The sequence below is a fragment of the Platichthys flesus genome, chromosome 21, assembly GCF_949316205.1.
Source record: "Platichthys flesus chromosome 21, fPlaFle2.1, whole genome shotgun sequence".
Lineage (NCBI taxonomy): Eukaryota > Metazoa > Chordata > Actinopteri > Pleuronectiformes > Pleuronectidae > Platichthys > Platichthys flesus.
This window is the reverse complement of record NC_084965.1, coordinates 9,656,468-9,672,287: the sequence shown is the minus strand read 5'-3', so window position 1 is coordinate 9,672,287 and position 15,820 is coordinate 9,656,468. Positions and strand designations below refer to the sequence as shown.

Below are 15,820 nucleotides of genomic sequence, written 5' to 3'. Positions count from 1 at the left end.
GGTTGCAAGGATTCCAGTACTGATACAGATATCCGTTATCAGTGACGACAGGTTTTATCGATATTTTTGTTTGAACATGTTGTTTTCTCATGTAGAAGGTTTTATTTTCTATAATTTAGAAGAACTGATCTGTTAACATACGCATCTGTGGACTGATTGTTGTAAATAAAACAAAATATTTTTCCAATCTCAGTAAATGATCATATTTGATAAATGTATTTATCAGCATTTTCTATGTATTTGTTGATGAATTACCACTTCCTCCATTAATAAGTATCTTTCTTGATACAGATATTGATAAAGTTCCTCTGAATCTCTCTCTAACCTATAGTTAGTGCCTTACCTGTGACTGTTTGTAAGGCTCTGCCTGGCTAAACTCGGGGCCTGACTGCAGGACACTTTGCTGCTGGTGGTTAATTGGAGCAGCCAGTTCAACATGGGGTTCAGTTGGATGCTGCTAATGGAGGGGTGTCCGCACCAAATCCAGTCCAGTTTAACATTTGGGACCATTCTCGAGCAGGTGTATAGCTGTTTGTGGAGTCTAACTGGTCCTATGATACTCCCCAGGCCGCTTCTAGCATCTCTCTGTTCTGCGTCTCATCCAACATTGCAGACCACACGTTCATAATCCATGCTGGTGTGTAGCTGTCTCCTTCAGTGTCGCTGTCCTCTGAAATTGATAAGAAACTGGGATTGAGATACTTTAAAGGTATAACGCATCAGGGATAAAACACCTAGTACAAACAATTTCTACTACTTCACTACAATCCAGAGGGAAATTCTGTGCATTTCACTGCTCTATATTTATCTGACTGATAAATTATAACTATTTTTACATAGAAAATGCTGATAAATACATATTATTTATCAAATATGATCATTTACTGAGATATTTAAAAATATTATTTTGTTTTATTTACATTATATTTTGTTTTTGTGTCCAGGGCAAAATGCGGAAAAGGGTCAGAAAGAGCGGCCCCTTATTATTATGTGGTTTCATGTGAAATGTGACTAAATTAGTAAATTAGTGACCACGTGGGATATATCTAACTTTTAAAATGAAGTTCAATAAATCATTTGATAATAGTACATTTAGAAATATAGAATATAAAACATAATAAACAAACAATGAGGTTCCAAAGTTGTTTTTTTTTTTCATGAGAGAAGCAAAATTTTAAACATTTCGAGCAAGGTGCAGCATATTATGTTTCTCTCATGTTAAATATGGAACAGAAAACTTTTCATACTGGATACTGAATACAATACATGTTGTCACCATGAATATGCCAATTCTCTCAATAAAAATCATCTCAGCAATGAGGCAGGTAAAACGAATGGGTCAGACGCAATTTGGATTTATTTCCAGGTCAAAAAGTTCTGTGACTACAGCTGCTATGGGCTAATAACATTGAATAAGTGAATTGATAGACTTCCACGCAGTGAAGCAAGCATACCTCTTATTAGTTAAACACTGGTAACGGATCAGTATCAAACAGGTCGGATCAGTGCATGCCTGAAAATAAGTGACATTTTACCTGACTCATGCACTCAAGCAGGAAAACAAAGTCAAGAGGGTTACCTGTGCATTTATAATAAAATGCTCTTTCAGATCAAATGGGTGCATGTAAATGTCAGGTACCGCATTAGCCTTCCTAAGGACCCAACCCTACGACACCTGAATGTGGGATCACACAGCTTCAGTGGGATACACAGGTGGTGCGGGGGTTAAGTTTGCCTGATCATCGCCATAGAGACCTGTGGTTTATATCCTCGCATCGGTACTTTGAGGAGACACAACACTTAACAAACAAGTGGCTATTCACTCCGTTCAAGAGTCAAGAGTCAGGCGGGGACAACGGCTGGCTACTGCACGGTTGCAAGTGAGACTTTTCCTTTAGCGAGATATGTGTCTCTTAGCAAAGACACGGAATAACCATTTGATTTGAGCCTTTTATTGGTGTAAAAAAGCCCTTTTTAGACATTTGGTGGACTGTTGCAGTTGCCCCATCAGATTGCATTGTAGCCACTGCCACCGTGTACCAGCTGCCGGTGGAGGCGATCGACTGGTCTGAATCCAGTTTTTTTTAAGTACAGGGCCCAGGTTGAAAAATATCAGAACTGTGATGGTACACTTGACACCCACATTGGTAGAAAAAGATGGAAAACACATCCTGTTCATTCCTATGTCTGGATTCCAGCTAAAATCAAGTGGATACAGGGTCTGTTGCAAGCCTCGCATTATCTTTCCTTGACTGACATAATTTGGCTTTTAGTGGTTTTAAGAAGAGAATAACTCGAGATGAGGCCAAACCCAAATGGCTCAGAATTCCCTGTCCTTATGGATATAAGTGTAGTGATCTCAACAGAGCGAGGCTCTCCTCAAGGGAACAAAGCTGGCGCGAACATTTCTGTTGTAAAAAAAAGAAAAGGAGCAGACGGGCAGGGTAGCAAATGCTGTACATGAAAACAACAGGCATTTTACTTTCAATCTGTGATAGTGTTAGAGCGGTTTTCTGGTGGACGATTTTTGCCTAAAAGGACGGCGAAATTGAGCAACACAACAAAAGATGATGGAAAGGGAAGAACAGACTTTCATTTTAGAGAGGATGGGGATGGTGGCACTAGAACAACAGCCCGCCGTTTCCTCCTCAAGTGCTCTCTTGTTTGATTACCCCTCCTGCCCTCCTCCATCGCTCTTTCTGGCTATGACCAGTGATTTGTGTGCATTCCAGTAGCTTTGGGGGGGTTTTAACACCAGGGGGTATAAGTGGCAGAGGACATTGCCCATTGCTCCGTGTAGGCGCGTGTCCCCATCCACAACGGAGAGCATATGCATGCACCCGTGCCGGTGTATCTTTACACAGGAGTGTGACCATGTGTCCATAAACTTTTCTATTTTCACCCATGCGGCCAAGTTAGAGTTCCATCTTCAAATCACACGGCAGCACCGTTGAGTGAGTCACCCTTTCATCTCCTTCCACTGCTCCAGCTTCCTCGCCTTGCCTAATGGATTTTCAAATGCAGGTACGCAATTTCTTTCAAGATTTGACAGGCATTTTCCTTTGTGTTTAGAGATGGGGTTCAGGCACTGAGTGGTTCGCAGGTGATGGGTGTTGTTGAAAGATTCTGCATACAGAGTAGAAACATTTTCCCTGAACTTGTTGGAAAAGGCCAAATGTAGTGAGACTTCAAGCGCAGTTTCCCATCTGGACAAACAAAGGTAATACAAAGGCGACTGATAAAGGTGCTTCTCATACTTCTTTTTGTGCATTTCTTGTTTTGTTTGTTGGGTATATTCTTCTGTATATTGAACAGGAGGGTACATATACAAGTTGTGGAACTGGAAGGTGACTGTTGGGTATTTTAGGACGATTCTCATCTCACCAAACACATCACTATGGGGTAAAAATAGTTTTTTAACGATGCAGTTTCTTTAAAAAAATATCGTAAACAAAATATCGATGCGTGATTCGTTCTCTTATTTCAAAATCACACCAATTGGCTTTAAACAACATCCGTTCATTTTTATTTCAAAGAAAAGCAACATCCCCTCACTCCATTTGCCATCATTGCCTGTAAATATATAGTATGAAGCCATTACTGTCAGCATCAGATAAGCTGTGACAAGCAGTGACAAGCTGACTCGCGGTGCCAAACTCGTGTTGTAGCCTGGACGTAATTGACTGTGATTTTCAACTGCCCTCTCTGCGCCACAACGACAATGTCTTCTAATTAAATAGAGAGCAATGACAGCCTTGTGCCACCTCCATTCAGACCCCACTTGAAACGAGTGCCATGTCCTGAGGGTTCCTGTCAGACCTAGTGCTTGTGCATGGTGTGACATGTCCCTTCATGTCTCCATTCATCTCTCTCTCGCTCTCCGTCTCTCTCTCTCTCTCCACTATTTTTGTCTAATCATTCTCAGAAAGAGTGTGTTTGGCTGGAAGGAAGAAACAGATTGCATTAACGGTATGTGTGCGTGTGATGGGAGGGTGACCAAATGAGAGAGAGGGGGGAGGAAATGTGTGTGTGTGTTGGTGAGAGAGAGAGGGGGAGAGACATATTCATAACTCTGCCATCTTATCTTGTCCGTCTGTGCTCTGTGCTTCATTATGAGCCTGGCCCGGAGAGTGATGTCTTCCTAAAGCAGCACCAGTGCCTGCAGGGCAGCCGCCACCACCTTCGCACTTATTGCAGCATACATAGGTCAGCTGAATCATTTATTACATTAATCATAATTATGCACACTGACACACAATTAATTTTTTTTCCTTAAATGTAATGGCAGCCTGAGCCAGTACATACACTTTAAATGTTTTCATGAAATGTAGGCTGACCCAAAACCATTTTATTAAGATATTGTGTTGTTTCATTACATTTCTCCTCTCTCAGACCAGTGCCGTTCCATTGCTGCTGAAAAACAACTGGTTTGTAAAAAACTACTACATCTGTGGTTCAGTTGTTTGGACATTTATTGGACAGTGGAAACCAATTATAGTGATCACGTGTGCCCCGGGCCAAAAGGAACACTAGATGCGGCTGGTAACTAGAAACAAATTGTACAGTCTAAAATAGCCATGGCCAATGTGAAATATGTAAATGGTTAAAGTCAATAATATTAAATAAATGAAACAAAATATACACCAGGAATAAAAACAAATGCAAAATCCAATAACATTGGCTTTCACATTACTTCAAAAGCATCTTATTTGGAGCAATTATGGCAGAAATATGCTTTCTCTGGATAGAAGCTACCGAGATAAAGCAATCAAGCAACCTACTCCATTTCCAGTCAACGAGCTGTGGATATGATCCCCTAACTGGGAGTAAGCAAGTTTGTAGTCCACTCACACTCAGCCACAATAATGGCTGGTTTTCAGTCGAAGTCTAAATCATAAAACACAATTGATAAAACAGGAAATTCAGAACAGAAAAATGTATGTAATCTAATGATCTGCAGGAAGAAAAATCAATTAAATAGGTAAAACATGTGCTTTGTGAGGTCACAATAATCTTGACCTTTGAACATCAAAATCCAATCGGTTCATCTCGGACTCCAAATAAATGTTTCTAATAAACTTGAAGACATTGCCTCAAGCTGATTTTGAGATATCAGAAAATATGGAGGGTCCTGGAGGGCCCTGCAGGGGGCATTGCTGAGGGCAACAACTTCGGGTTTTGTTGTGACACACAAAGTCCTGGCAGCTTGTTTCGGGCTAGAGTTTCAGATTGCTGGTTGTGTGAATCATTGGATTAAACATTTTCATTATTACTTACGTGATACCTATAACTGCTTTATTACAATCCAACAATACATGAAAATCGGACTATCTACAATATGGCCTTTTAGAAATTGATTAAGGAAAAAATAGATGATCCAAAACAATTGTTTGCAGTATGAACCGTTTACAGTCTTATGCCTAACGACCATAAGAAAAAAAAACTGATGCTTCCCTGTGAAACTAAACAGGGAAGCATCAGTAACACAGCACAGCTTCTGCAACTGGAATATTTTTTAACTTGCAGCTAAGAAATAACATCAAATATACCAGGAATGCGATCGAGGGCAGCCACATTTGAGAAAGCACAAATCTGTTCGGCCGTTTTAACATTGTATTAGACACAGGGAAAAAAAGACTTTAAGATATATAGACTTTATCCTTTAAGAGTTGTAGGGGGAGGGAGCTGGAGCCACTCCCAGATGGCACAGGGTGAAGGGGGCGTACACTCTGGACAGGGCCAACATACACAAACAACCATTAACACCTACAGCTTCACAGACCTACAACTGAACATTAAGTCTAATTCGCAGAAAGTAGGACGATATACATTGTCTATCACCACAAACATACAGAGACATGATTTTCGGGTCCACGTCGCTCAGCCCTTTCCATTCCCCAGACGTCCCATTCCTGTGCACACGTGAGCCATGACAACTTGGCACTGATCAAATACAAAACCCTTTTGTACGTTTGCCTGCCGACGAGGCGAGGGAGGAAAAATATGAATAAGGTGATAGTGACAGAAAGCGTGGTTTTTATAATTGTATTGTGTGGTTCAAAGAGCAGTGCTACAATATGCCACAAAACGTTGCGACTGAGTTGTCAAAAAGCCCTGCGTATGAATTCTTCAACCGAGTGATCTTCTGTTACCAAATATACTCTGTCTAAAATGTCTCTTATCATCTTGTCACCTCTTCGTCAGCTACTTTTTTTAATGAAAAACATAAAAATCTTAAAGCCAGTGAACTACTTTTAAGTTTAGACGTGTTTGAATTTAAAAAAAAAAAAAAGAAGAAAGAAAAATCTCCTCATAAACCTTGGACAACTACTTTTTTTTTTTTTCACTTCTGTGACACGGAGCAAACTGACGTCGGGACTTAATTCTAGTGGAAAGGCTTTTGTCCTTCTCTGACAACTGACTCTTGAAGTCCCCTCAATTATCCTTCACTAAACCTGGATTTACAGAAAGACATTTGTCACGAAACTGCAAAAAAAATAAAAAAATACACCCCACTCGAGCAGAGGTACTTATATGTTTTGCTAAATCTCGGTGCAGTACCACAGGATCTGTCTGGCAGTTTGAGGTGCATCACAATCAGCCTAATTGGACAGGTGTTTACCAGCCATTATGATACTAAACCGTTGAGTCAGTCGAAGAGTCCAAAAACAGCATGATACCCCCCCGAAAACCTGCTGAAGGATTAGCTCAGTGTTTAAGATGGGAGGGAAGGCTTCTGCGTGTCAGAGTTGAGAGAAATTAAGAGGGGGAGAGAGAAACACAGAGCAAACGAGAGGGAGGGAGATTAAAGAAGAGCGGCACACTCAGTGTGTGGTAAGCCACAGACTTCTCCTGTCAGCTACCCCTGGTGGGAGCACGTACCCCACACAGAGAACCAGAGACAGACGTTAACACGCCGCTCCACCTCAGATGACTCTCATTTACCCAAAGAGCAAGCACCACAAAGAAACTGGACAACAGCAAGAGACCCTATCGAAAATTGGTGATGCAAAATAGATCATTTAACCAAACTGAACCATTTTCATCATCAATTCATTTGCTCAGTCTCATTTTTGGTTTTGGCACATTAAGCTGCCATTGAAGAGGTGAGTAGTCTCCGAGTGCCCTTCCAGTTACCTCCACCAAAAGGTCATGTTTTCACCCTTGTCTATTTGTTTGTTGGTTACTGGGTTAAGAAAGGATTACCATGAAACTTGGTGGAAGGATTGCGACATCAGCCAAGAAGGAGCCCATTACATTGTGACATGGATCTGGACAAAGGAACTCTTCAAGATTGGCCGCTTTCACATTTTCAAGAACCCAAAAACCCCAAAAACATTTTAATGATAAATAAAATGATAAATCAGTTAAGTTTAGTTTTTTAAGGCCTTGTGATTTATTGGAGCCAACGGGTGAAGCCTGGAGTTATACAGCAGTTGACCTCGAAGGGTGAAGGTCAAACTAAAGGGTCAAAGTTAGCCTCAAAGGGTTATAAGGTGATCAGATACACACTTTCCTACCTTTAAGCGCGCACACACACACACACACACACACACACACACACACACACACACACACACACACACACACACACACACACACACTTACTTACTTACTTTCTCCACCTGCTGATCGATATGGAAACAAGCCTGAGGCCCTCATTGAGTAGATCCTTAATGATTTCACCAAAAACCGTGTACTGGAGGGACAATCCAGCCCCTCAACCACTCACCGGTGCTGCATCGTCTCCAAAAGCCGCTATCCCCATCCAAACACACACACACATGCACACATACACAGTTTCAATCTGCAACATACCACACACACACATACACAGTTTCAATCTGCAACATACCACACACAGCCAGGGAAAAACCCTCTTCTCCACACTGCTCCGAGCTCTGACTGACCTTGTGAAATCGGGCCAGGCTCACGTTGCTGGAAACAAAGCAAAAATAAGATGCCCTTATTGATCAGTTGAAAGGCCCCAAATTCAAGCAGGCAGTGCTGTGGACGAGGTGAGCGGCCCACGTCCAGTCCTGCCGTCGATCAGAGAGCTTGTGAGAAATTCTCAGCATTGGAACGAAATGGACAAGTAGCCAATTAGCAATTTTTAAGAACGAGAGTTTTTTTCATATTTCCTGGAATGGTATTTTGCCTTTGGTGATTTAAGGTAACAGATAATTTTTTTTTTTATTCAATACATTTGACTATTCTTTGGTCTATGTTTTATTCAGCTATTGATCCGATTTATACAGAATGTATTCAGTATTCACCATAGAATAACCGTGACTTAATGACTTTAAGCATAGAAGCAATATACTCCTCGTGCAATTGCAGAGCCTGTCGGCAAGGGACAACATTTTAGGTGAGGAAGCCTTCAGGTGTCCATAGTTCAACCAATCACGTTTGAGCGGGCTTTAGGATGCCTGCAGGTAAACAGTCCGGGTGGAGAGCAGAGGAGGAGGAATACTTCGACTGAAATGCATCAGCTTAGAGCTTTTAATAGATCTACATATATATGCAGATATTAGTTAATAGAGACAAGCCAAAATGACACCTAGACCTAAAACATCATCAAAAAGTATCACTGCACATGTGTGATAAATCTCGACCCCGGATATCTGCTATACACAAGGAAGTCTCAAAATATTGTCCGCTGCCCCCAGAGACTAATTCATTGTTAGACGACAGCCGATGGGCATCGATATTGTACGAGCAATAACCTCAGAGTTTACAATCTATAGATAATAATTGGTTTAGGCAGCGGAATGTTGCTGCCATTTTATAATTTCTCTGGACTGTATTCCATAGTCAATGCTTTGCTATTTTGTTATTTGGCTTGGAACTTTAATGAGATATGCTTCCTCTTCGGACTGCATGAAAAAAGCACTAAGAAAAGCTGTAAAAGAAATAATTAAAGTAAATCGGATTCAAACTGGGGGAAATATCCGATGGCTTATCGCTGTGTATGAGCTTTAGCAGTGGGTAATATAACATAGTGGATCATTTTAAAATGCCAAATCATTAGTGGTTGTGTCATTTCCCGAAATGCCGCCTACAGGCATTGTTGAGTTTGTGTAAAAAATATAAAGATGTCCAATCAAGAGGCTATAAATATCTTTCAGTTTCTTAGTAACGTTACTGTGAAAAATGGGTCCACGACATGGCTCACATGTGTCCCGCTGATGTAAATAAAAAATCCCCTTTGCTACCATTGTACAGTTTGAAACACAAACCATGTTTATTCCACACCTGTCACAAGCAGGTAAACCCACTGAATCTACTTAGATGAATCACTAAACACGACAGGACACGCTATGAAAATTACTCCACATTTCTTCTTGCCTCCACTAGAGTCACACATAAAAAAGACACAAAATAGAGTATAGCGTCAAAACCCTGTAAAACATACTTATCCAGACTGGTTTACTGTTCATACTCAAAAATCTACTATAACAAGCAAATCATTGCCTCACACATGTAATGTCTCCATAATTTCGGAATGAGTGATATGCAATCACCCACCCTGCAAAGTTTGGAATATAGGATGTCTAATTCATCACTTTTTCAATGATTTAGATTTTGTGGTTTCACAGGATGTATTAATTTCTTTGTGTGTCTGTGCGTGTGTGTGTGTTGACATGTATGTGTGTCACCAGGGTAATTAGGAACAGGAGGGTGGGAGAGATCAAAGAAAGCACTTTACACTCTGTTTCAGTTCTGATACAAGTGTGGATCTGCATGTGTGCATGTGTGTGTATCTGTGTGTATATGTGTCTATGTGTGTGGGTTTCCATGCACGCGCCTGTGTGCTGATCTCCTCCAAGCTTTGATGCTGTAAGCTCCGCCGGTTAATGTACTACGGATAAAAATACTACACCATGTAATCTGGCATTTATCCCTCGAGAGCAGGAGCCCAAAATGTGACACATGTCAAGAGGAAGGAGGGAGAACGGGGGAAGAAGAACAAGTGGGGGAAGAAGAGGAGCAGTAATAGAAGCGTTTCTTGCTTCACGATTCAAAGATTGTCAGAGATTCTAACCGCGCGGAACACTTCCCATTATTTATTAGAAATTAATTCAGCGCAGTAATACACAAAAGGAAGACAGATACCCAGGTCCTGGGAGATGCATTACAAGTGTTTTTGAAGAGTTACTGCAACAGCCGCGCCTGATCCTGAACCTGAAAGCCATTTTGTTTTTTGTGTCCGAACCCGAACAGAGCACAGTGTTTTCCCCACAGCATGAAAAAATGTAAAAGGTGGATCAGCCAACATGACCGAGCCCAAATTTTTGTTGAAACACAAAAATGTTCCAAAGTGTTCATGAAGAAATTTTTTTTAGATATATCTGTACCATCCACAGCACTAACGCTCCTGTCTTTTAAGATGTTGCACAAAGTCCGACTAAACAATGAGGTAAAACAGTATTGCAGGCCATATTTTTACCACAGAGCTATGCACCTCCGCCATATTGGATCTTTTCATCCAAAATTCAGTCGAAAATGGGGGCGAGATCATATTCTCACTGTGATAATGTATGTTTCTCACTTTACTTTTTCAAGTTTATAATTCACGGCACAGTTGTCAGCGGTCGGTTTAAATGTGAAATGTCCTCCTTAGTTGTCTGAGTTAGTTTACCTCGGGATCCAGCAGAGGGCGCCTACTATCAGCCGGGGGTTATAGTCGCATAAATTGTGCTTCATATGAAATTTGTTTGAACTTGATTGCTGTAAAACCTGACAGCCCTATATACCATATGTTGACTATATTACCTTTGTTAGACTTAACACACCCACAGCTGTGTTGTGTGGGAAGCATAAATATCCGACTTATAAGCAAATACTTATTACATGGCAACAATATAGTTATCTGATAAAAAAAACAGGATGAAATAAAAAACAGATAAAGAAAGTCATTGAAAAGCTGAGATTTGCAGCAAAAGCTTCTGTGTACACTACAGATAACACAGAGAGAGGGGGAGAGAGAGAGGGAGGGAGGGAGCGAGAGAGAGACAGAGAGAAGTGTCAATAAGACGGAGAGAAACAATTTGAAATAAGAAACCCGACTACAAGAATGCAAATGTAATCAAATGGTCCTCCAGCAAAAAGTAGACTGCTTCATGAACAAGACCCCCCACTTTTCTTAATCTTTGCGAAATCTTTTTTGCTTATGATTCAAGAATCTTTATAACAGCCTCGATGACAGATGTGTATTAGTGCATGCAATTTGGTGCGAATACAGATTTAAATCTGGGCGTAGAAATTATTTTCACAAACTGGACTTTAGGTCCTTGGCAGAGGTTTGCACTGTCTGTACCAATCTAGTAGGTTTCCCTCCCCTGTGATTCACTTTACTATAAACTTCAATCTATTCATGAAATATGGATAAAACAGCTCTTAAATTAGGTTTTAGGGTTTTTGTTTGTGAAGCACTTTGAACTGCACGGAAATAATCTGCATGACGGTTGCTGTACAAATGAGGATTGATTGATTGATTGATTGATTGGTCGATGTCAGAAAGTCAGATCAACGCACACTGAACCGTGTGTGTGTACATGAAGACAGAAGAAGTAAGAGGATATGTAAACAAGCCAAACAAGACAACTGCAACACTACACACACGCGCGCGCAAGCGCACATCCACCTGCACCTCGTTGTTTCCACACAGTGAATGAAACGCTGCCTCCTTAACTAGTAAAACTCTAATGGGGAAATAAATCGCGCAGACAGTTTCTTACCGGGGAGAAGTTTCATGCTCTGGATGTTCGGGGGCCTGGTCTCAGATCAGCCACGTGTCGACGATCTCAAAACTCATACGCGGGTTGAAAGTGATCGTGTCACAACAGCTGTGTCGCAACACGTGGATTAGGTTTTACTTCTGGTTCGCGGGAGTGAAAGTGAAGTTTCCTCCTCTTGGGTTCGTCTGGTTTCCTCACGTTTGTCTCTGTCCTCTGGTGTTACTACACCTGCTCCTGCTTTCCTCCCTTCACAAAAGAGACTTTGCATAGTTCACGAAAAAACACATAAGAAGTAACACAAAATCCAACACAAAAATGATGACAAAGAAAAAGGGGGACAAAACAACAACAAAATAAATAAATAAATAGATGAAAGAATTGCTTCAAGTAACAGGTTAAAAGGCGGAGAAAGGAAAACATATTTATTTTTATTTATTTGTTTGTTTTGGGTGATGTAAGAGAGAGAATTATGCGTTATCAGATTTCACAGAGAATAATTCATGGATCTGCTCAAAGAAAAATGAGGCCCATCTCGAGGACTGGTGTGTGAGGGGGTTTTACTGGTGCAGGTTGATTGAACTCCAGGGGACTGTTGGGCCTGGGCGGACAAATATGCTCTACTTCACGTTTTAGGTTCATTTATATGAACGTTTGGCACCTGTATGAATTTAAAATCTCAAATAGACCCATTTTCCTGATTCTCCCTCTAAGAACATTTGTCATTTCATCAGCTGTGGTCTCCATCTTCTCCTCCTGCTCTTTCAAGAAGCCATTTCTGTAACCATGAAGGATGAGGTCTCCTGTTCCTGTCCAAATATGTCATTGTTAGGGTCTTGGCGGCTCAGACCACTGGAGATAAATACAGCCTTTGGGGACAGTAACACACCATGACTCGTTGGTCAACAAAAATAGACTTTATTTTGATTTTCCTTGTCATTAATGTCGGTGCAGCGCTAACAATGCAGGATGACATGTCTTCCAAACAGTCACACTCACTCTCAGATGATATGACTTAATGTTCTAGGCTTGGTTCACTTATTGACAGAACAGGTCATGCACAAGTTTACTTTAAAACATTGTGCTACAAGGCGTAGGACATTCAAACCTGCACAGGACTTGCATGTTAAAAACAATCAGTTACACCAGTAAGACAGTGACATGTACACAATGTTTACAAGGACTTAGAGTAAATAAAAAGTGTTTCCAACATTAAATTATATACCTTAGTTTGTACAAATAACCCAACAGTAATATTAAAATATAAAATAAAAATCCATTGTCTTTTTACCCTTGGGTGTAGTTAATCCAGAATTGCGCTGAGGCTGCATTGACCCAAAAGGTGTGTGAAATTTACTGTGTTTACTTAATTTGATAAATTTTCACTCTTGACCGTTTATAAATGTCCTCTTCCAGAGAAAGATGACAAAGTATGAAATGGCCTTCACAGTCACCACATCTGCACTTAGCCCTGACCTGAAAGAAAAACCCATGGGAGATTTTAGACAGATTTAAGGTGGTGCTCGCCATATTCATCATTAAAATACTACTTATGAGAATATCTTTAGGAACAATGGTGTTCCTTCACCTCCAGCCGAACTTCTGAGACTCGTAGAAACAAGGACGAGGCCCAGTGAGGCTGTTCTGCGGCAAAGAACGTCACCATGACACTTTGTGTTTTTTTGCCGTTTAATTTGTCATCAAGCAGGACATATCACATTTAAACTGACAGCTGACAACCCTGCCTTGAATATTAAACTTGAAAAAGAAAAGTGAGAAACTTCCAGTCCCCTCGAACAAGGAGACAAAAAGAGCTTTTGAATGTATTTGATTTGATTATTTTCTATTCAAATTCAACTTTATTTCCATCGTTTGGGGCCTGTGAAATAAAAGCCGTGGTATACAAATGCTAATATTTCAAAGAGCCGATTTTGCAAGACCATTTGGGCAATGAGAAGCAGGTGGACTAAAGGAAGGTTGAGAGGTGTGCACACATGCACACGCACACAGACACATACAACACACACACACACACACACACACACGCGCACACACTGCTTTGTTCCCTGAACGTGGAACCATCAAAACCATTCTGATTCTGAATTAGCTCTGATTGGCTGTCATTGCGGTGTGTCCCACACAGCTGAGACCACTCAAAACCAAGCAAACACACACTCACACACACACAGACACACGCATACACATACAGACACACTTTTATGGTCTGGGCATCATGTTTCACTAAACTGCTGAGTTCTCTCGGCTGTAAGGGCTGTTTTAAGAGCTGTGGTTGAGTATAAATGTTCATGCGTGTGTGTGTTCATGTCTGTCGATATGACTGCAAATAATAATACACTGAATGTATGCAATTTATTCACATAGTGAATGGTGAGGGAGAATAGATGCGTTGGCCTGGCTCTTGCTCTGGATATTTTCTGAGTGTCGACTCTCGACTAAAACGGCAACTGATACTTTTGACATTTAAAATAAGAAAATGTACAAAAGCATGTTACATATACAGTATATATATTTTAAAACAATGCTATGTGTCTTCTCCACCACAGCCCTAGTGCTTTTACTATATTCTTGGCACCACCGCCGTCTCTGCCATGCTATTCACAATTCTTTCAGTATCAAATTGAGTGTGACCCACTTCAAAGTAAGTCCGTTTGAGTGTGAGAAAGTCCTGGTATTTGCATAAATAAACTGAATCTGCATGTCAGTGGTGAACAGATAATTATCTCAAAGAAACTACTTTTCGTCTAAGCCTGAAATAGAAAATCAATGGTTGCATGAAAGAGGCAAAGCACTTGTTTTACGATTCTGTCTCACCTATTTAATTAAGAAGTGACACAGGCCCAGATGTCCCTCTGACACCACAAGCATGCACGCCAAGACAAACGTCCCAAACAAAGCAGGCCCACCCCGCTCGAAAGGAGATGCCACAGCGTGCGGCTGAATCAGCAGCAGGGGTGCACCGGTCTTGCGTAGCTTCATTTTTTTTTTGGAAGTCCGACCAACAAGCTCCTACTCTGCATGTGAACGTCTCTCCGTAGGTATGTCCTCCTTCTTAAAAGTCAAATCGGTGGGAGCAACAAAAATAAGCAAAAGACAGAAGTGGGTGGAGGTGGAAGAGAAAGAAAGAAATTCGATTAAATTGTTCAAACCAAAGCTGGATTCCTTCTATAGAGGCGTTGGGATCAGGTTTCTCTGCTAACAGTGGCACATTTATCCCAAAAGTGTGTGGTTAAGAAGGGAAAGATGGATGTGTGTGTGTGTGTGTGTGTGTATAGGAACACTCACTTAAATGGGTGTGCATGGTATGTGTATGTGTGTATATAAATATATGTGTGTGTGTGTGTATGTGTGTGTATGTGTGTGTGTGTGTGTTTGTGTTGGATGCTGTAATTCCCTTTCACTACATTGAGGCTCATTTCAATTGTTTATTGGTGATACAAGACTACCCTCTAGTGGTTATATGTAAAACTGCACTCGTAGGTAGACTCGCACATGTTGTCCATTCAAGGTTTGGCAGCAGAATCACTTGCGGCCTCCCACGAAATAACCCCACGTGTTCCCCTAGGTGTCTCGTGAATTTACACTTTCTTATTGTAATTACACATCTGTTTCCAGCAAAACTTTCTTAGAACTAAAAAAAAATTTACATTTACAACAGATTGATAATCTGAAAATTAAATTCCTCCCCACTAACCTCTGGGACATCGACCTCAAGCAGATGATGCAATTTACAAGGTTGGAAAAAGTGCCTGTTTAGTCTGGTTTCTAAGGGGTTAAATAGTTCAGCTTTTACAGTTGCTGTAAGAAAACTGTTACACCAGACTGCGTTTTTTGAGCAAACAGCGTCTCGTAACATCTTGGCTCGGCTCTTCAGGCTGTTCCACCCCCGAGAACCCGAGTTAATTTGAGTCTAATGTCAACATATTAACCGTGTACTGCATATCACATAACTGAGGCAGTAATGAAAACAAAGCGGAATCCCCATGGTGACAGAAAGCATTATTCCATCAAAGTCCTGGGAAAATGTCAGGGAATGTGGGAACGTTTGCTTATTTTACTAGTGT

At 40.9% G+C, this 15,820-nt stretch overlaps 1 long non-coding RNA gene across 1 annotated transcript; it reads right to left on the bottom strand.

Moving 5' to 3' along the window:
- Nucleotides 1–339: 339 nt before the first annotated feature.
- On the bottom strand, nucleotides 340–11,846 carry LOC133932955 (uncharacterized). The gene is made up of 2 exons (XR_009912011.1): nucleotides 11,742–11,846; nucleotides 340–670 (listed from the first exon to the last, which is right to left on the bottom strand). It is a non-coding gene; the product is annotated as an uncharacterized LOC133932955 (long non-coding RNA).
- Nucleotides 11,847–15,820: the final 3,974 nt, after the last annotated feature.